This window comes from Ailuropoda melanoleuca, chromosome 12 (genome assembly GCF_002007445.2).
Source record: "Ailuropoda melanoleuca isolate Jingjing chromosome 12, ASM200744v2, whole genome shotgun sequence".
NCBI lineage: Eukaryota > Metazoa > Chordata > Mammalia > Carnivora > Ursidae > Ailuropoda > Ailuropoda melanoleuca.
Window position 1 is genome coordinate 44,926,308 of NC_048229.1, and position 5,836 is coordinate 44,932,143.

Consider the following 5,836-nt stretch of genomic DNA (forward strand, 5'->3'; position numbering starts at 1 on the left):
TTTTAAACATGTTGCAGGAATTTGCTATTTAAGGTAATTCTAAATCAATTCCTTTTGGGACATGAATAATGCCTCTGGGATTTATTGGTGCTACTGGCTCAAGTAAAATCTAGAAGTCATAAACTGTTTATGGTTGGGGGTGTGGATATCTGACAGTCTTTGAAAATTTTTATTTCTGTCTCTGCCTCTGTATCCATCCATCCATCCATCCATCCATCCATCCATCATCTATTAGCCTATCATATATTTTTTAATTGGGTGTTGAGAGATTGACGTAAAGAGACAGGCAGGGAAGCCAGGGCTGGGTTGACTGAGTGCCCTCCCCAGGGAGCCTCATTCACTCAGTGCCACGTATTTATGGCGTTCCCCAAGGACTGGATTACACCAGGAAAGATTAACATCCCTGCTGCACAAATTAAAAATACTCTATTATTTGCAGCTTGGAGCGGACTAGCCGAAGATCAGCATCTTCTCTTTGAACAACATAATTGAATGTCTCTCAGCCTGAACCCCTCGCTGTATTGATTTGAATTAATTATTTGTGCATTTGTAATCTGGCTTTCCCGGCCCAGGAGTGCCCCACATCGCAACACTGCCTGGCCACCCCCTCCCCAGCCGTCACCGCTAGTCTGGAAGCTTTTGACAGTTCTAAGGACAATTAATCAGTCAGATGGAATCAGTTTTTGCTGATAAAGGCGAGCCTTCCCTGTAAACCTGACATTCCATTTTATGGGAATTAACGTTCTGAAAAGTGACTGTGGTCTGCTTGAGTTAAAAGCACCGATCATTAGGACCCTGTTTGGAGAAGCTGTGGGAGGTGGTGGTTGGTGGGACCAAATTTTTACCATCCAGGGGCTTAGAGCTGGGTCATTGGAGAGGAGCTTGACAATACCAAGCTTTTTGGGATTTAGGGAGCAGGACGATGTTTGGCTGCAAACAGGGTATTAGTCGGTTATGTAGATAAGAATGTGTTGGCAGATTGTTCTGTAGACATATTACAGGCCTTCCAAAGGAAAATGGAAAATTTTGTATACTATAATTTGCTGGAAAAAAAGCACCGAAAAATCAACATTTGCAAGGAAAAGCAAGCTCAGGTTATCTGCGATCCAATTTAACTTCACTGTGCTCTTAAATCGAAAACTGGATCCACGTCCTACAGGAACATCAATTACCTGCTTTGGGAACGGAATTGTGGCTAACCCTAAAACAACTTTTGCTTCAGCCCCCTTTGGGAAGCATTCTGAATGGCTGCAAGGCCAGGAGACTGGACACAGCCGTCAGAGGCCGCTGAGGGCAGAGGCAGGACGGAGGCCTCTTGGGGGCGCACTCATTAGCCCCAGATACTCACAGATCCGGGCACCTGCATGAAGCAGGCTGGGTGGGGCGAGAGAGCGGTAGGGATTGTCGGGAAGTGGGGAGACCGTGCTCTTTCTCCGGCGACAGCCGCTCGGCACCCATCGATCGTCACCACATAGAAATGTGGGCCCCATGTGGCCACATATATGATTTTCTCAAGAGAAGCCAGAAATTTGGATTTTTACATGGGAGTTCCTGATATTGTAAAATAATAACCAACATCCTTGTGCGGGCCAAGCAAAATCTGCCTGAGTCGGCGGCAGCTCATGACCCTTAGTTTGCAACCTCTGGCGCGAGACTGAGGTGGACGTGACTTTGTCTTGGAGGCTGTAGAAAGGGAAAGTTGAATGTTACTTTTCTGGTTTAATAGAAATCCCTGATGGGACTCAGTCTTCTCTTCTTTTGTTTTTCACCTCACCTGCGCTGAATTGATTGATCAAGGTCCTTGTCCATGATAAACTCATCACTGATTCGAGTGTGGTATCATTCACTCCTTCATTCAAAATAATGCAGCCAGTCCCCACTCACCACTGAGTTCGGAAACTAAGGTCTTTTTTTTTTTTTTTAAAGATTTCATTTATTTATTCGACAGAGACAGAGACAGCCAGTGAGATAGGGAACACAAGCAGGGGGAGAGGGAGAGGAAGAAGCAGGCTCACAGCAGAGGAGCCTGACGTGGGGCTCGATCCCACAACGCCGGGATCATGCCCTGAGCCGAAGGCAGATGCTTAACCACTGTGCCACCCAGGCGCCCCCGGAAACTAAGATCTTGATAATCCCCTCCATCTACCTGTGGGCTCCTCCTTTGCCCCATCCCTCGGCCTCCTCTGACCAAGGTAACCATGGTTCCATATCCGTATTCACCACTCTCTGCCTTCCCTTTTTAGATAGTTCTATCTCATCTACAGGTTTTTTAAAGAGTCCATCCATCCACCCATCCGTCCGTCCATCCATCCTCTATCTATTGGCTTTCATTGGGTTTTAACTTCATAAAAAGATTATACTGTATGTAATCTTTTGGGGCTTATTATTTTCAACTAATAGATAATAAAATGTAGTTCGTTTTTTGACTCTGTGTAATAGTCCCTTCTGAGAAGACTCTATACCATATTCCTCCATTCTCCTGTCCGCGGAAACGCGTCTGTTTCCAGGTTATGTGAATGGGGCTGCCATTGGCTTTTGTGTACAAAGGAAGTGGGGTAACTGGGCCACAGGGATGGGAATGTTCCGCCTTGAGAGTCAGTGGCAAATGCCTCCAATGAGGTTGTACCAACTTATGCTCCCACAGTCAGTGCCTGAGAGATCTTGTGATCCGTATCCTGACACCGGATACCGTCCGACTTTCACACTGTTGGTCCTTGAGTGGCCATAATTATTACAGACTTGCTTGCATTTCTGTTATCACTAGTGAGATGAGTCTGAACACCTTTTTTTTGTGTTTACCGGCCATATTTTTTGTAGTTCGTTTTCTTTCCATTTTCCCATTGTATCACGTGTGCTTTTCTTACTAATTTCTAGGAGTTCTTTGTACATGCTTGATATTAATCCTTTATTGGTTGCATTTTGTAAGTCTCTTTTCACGTTCTTTATGGCGGCTTTGATAAGCAATGCTCTGCATTATGCTTGGTCACCATCGTCCGTCTGTTCTTTTATAGTTACCACTTCTGGGGGGTTATTTAAGAAATCCTTCCCAACTTTAAAATCGGAAAGATATCATCCATATTTTCTAAGATTATCACTTATTGGTATGATCACATGCTCTTTTAAAAAATCAAGTGCAGGGAACAAATCTGATTTTCGCTAGTTGGTGGCACATTAGACTTGGTGCGGAGTCACGTTTTCTGACTTGATACATATTTTTAGTTCTCCACGGCTCTTTGTCATTTAAAAGGGGTCCTGCTGGTGTTGTGTTCAGACTTCACCTCATGTTTCTGGAGGCACAAAAGAGGGTGGGTCTTCCTAGAGAACATGGGTTTTCCATGCATTCGAGGGCATCTGCTAAAGGTTCTTCCAGGCAAAGGAAGGCAGGGAGGCCTGAGGGGCAGCAGCCCCACCACGCAGCCAGGCTGGCTGAAGTTCCCCCAGACGCTGGGCCACTCCCACTGCTGCATCACCCACTGTGCAGAAAGCAGAAGTGTTCTGAAGCAGTAGGCTGCTGAACAGACCTGTCCCCGCACGTGAGGAATGAATGCACTGAGCCTCTTGCCACTTGTCCAGAAAAAGCAGGGAGGGTGCACCCTCTGAAACGCCGGCAACATGGATACCTGATGCCCTCTGATTCCGGGACGAGTCTGTCTGGGGAAGCAGTGCAAAGAGAAGCAGGAATTACACCACCCCCTCCCACCCCCTCCACTGTCAGGAGCCCCTTAGCCCCAAGCTCAGCTCGCAGATGGCTCCCTTTTGTTACAGTCCAACCAAGGCCCGTCTTGATCAGTCAGATGGAGCTCTGCTTTTTGGGTCAGAGCAGTAGCTAGGAATGTGGGGTTGACACAGAACTGAAACTCAGAATGCCACCGCCTCCTGTCACTTGTCTGAGGACTCCTGTCCTTCCTGCAAAGCTTTGCCCTGAAATGCTGCCTGGAAGACACACGTGGGTTGGGACCACAGGGTGCTGCTAACCAGGGCCAGCCCTTAGCACAACTGCAGAACGCAGGGCTGCTCCCCTGGGTGTGGGGTGTGGCCACTCTCTCCAACATCCCTGCTCCCCTCACCGCCCGGCTGCCCTCCCCCAAGCCCCTACCCAGTCTCCCACTGGGGTGGACTTTGCCCTGCCATCACTTCCCTCCTCTCCCCTCCTGCCTCTTCATCCTCATTTTGGTGTTATTCGCAATGATGACCCACACTTCCACAATCCCTTCTAGCCAACTGGGTGGTCTTCACAGCCTGGGCCAGAGTTCCTGAATCACCTGCGATCCCTGCTTCTCAAATCCAAATATTCGTCTTTGTCCTCATACCTGAGCCCCTGTCTGCCATGGACTTGAACCAAAATCCAAGGGAAAATGTGGTTTGGCTGGTGAGTCCCATCCCATGGTTTCCATTTTGGGTGGGTGCTTGTTCCTCCTGGCTTGCATATATCCCAAAAAATTCAGTGCAGCCTGCCCACTCTTCATCGTCATCTTGGAGTGCTGCACGAGGGACCTCAGGGCGCATGTGTGGGGTTCTTGCTAATCTGCTTTCTGGGTGCACAGGGCCACACTTCCCCTCTCCTTCCTCTGTGTCCTTTGAGTCTCCTTCCTTTGTCCTCCTCCTTTTGAACAAGCAGAGACATGGTCCAGGAGGGTCCACAGTCAGAGGGATTTGCTTTTCCCTCTCATGGACCCTACTTCCACCTTGGCTTTGGTCTGACTTCCATTGGCCTCTGTTGGGAGGTTAAGCCCAGCCTCACCCATGATATCCTTCCTGGAAACCTTGGTCCCGAGGAGAACTGACAGGGTTCTGCCCATCTATGCAGAACAGGGGCAGCCCAGGAGAGCAGTTCCCCAAAGCACCTCTGCCTGGTCTTTCCCGTGTGCACCACGCTGGTCCAGTTGCTTCCAGCAGAAACCTGGCTGAGTGCACACATGCAGACAGTCTGGTTTTGGGGATGGGAAACGGCTCCCCAGCCCCGGGCCCTGGATTGAGCTGGCGCAATGCTACCCCACCACTGACATTGCTTCCATTCAACCCGGCATCTGCCCAGGAGCTGCCTCTTTCTTTTCAAGCACAGAGGGCCTGAGTTTAACATGCATTAGCCCGCTGCAGTATTGAGTTGACTATACAAGAGATGGTCCTCTGGCAGAATCACTATCCACCAGACAAATGACTAAATTTACAGCTTGACTGGTGCTGCTGAATAGAAATGTGAACAACCTGATGTATCTGCCAGAAACAGCAAGTGGAGGTGGTCTCTCCATCGGCATCTCGGTGCCTCAGCTCCACACTGGGGGTCTCTGCACTCCTGGAGTCATCCAAATGCACCTTCCTTTCCTCTCACCTCTCCAGTGAATAGGGCAGTGCCTTGCCGAAGCGGCGGAGATAGGCTGGACCGCAGCGCACTAACGTGCAGCTCCAAAGCTCAGCGGCTGGAAACAGCGCAGGCCGATTCGCCATGGTGCTGCATTTCCGGGGCTGGCCAGCAGAGGGGGCTGCGTGCACCACAGACACTCAGTACCTAGGCTGGCTATTTAGTCTTGAAAATTGGCAGTCTGATCAGAGGAACAGAAGGCTTTGAAGGGTCTTGCACTAGCAGTCAAATGCCTGGGACTGGAAGTCATGTATACTCTCTGTTCGCCAGTCCCTGGTCCGAGCTGGTTACACAGCTCCACTTGCCACAGAATGCAGACAGACAAATCCAATGGGTTCTGGCTATCTCATGCAAGCTTATCATGGAATGAAGAACAGCCCCCAAGTCATGTCTATTTCTTTAAGACACGTAGAACCTACCCAGACACAGGTATTTCAGAGGCTCAAAGCTATCTCTCCCTGCATATAGCAAGAGCAT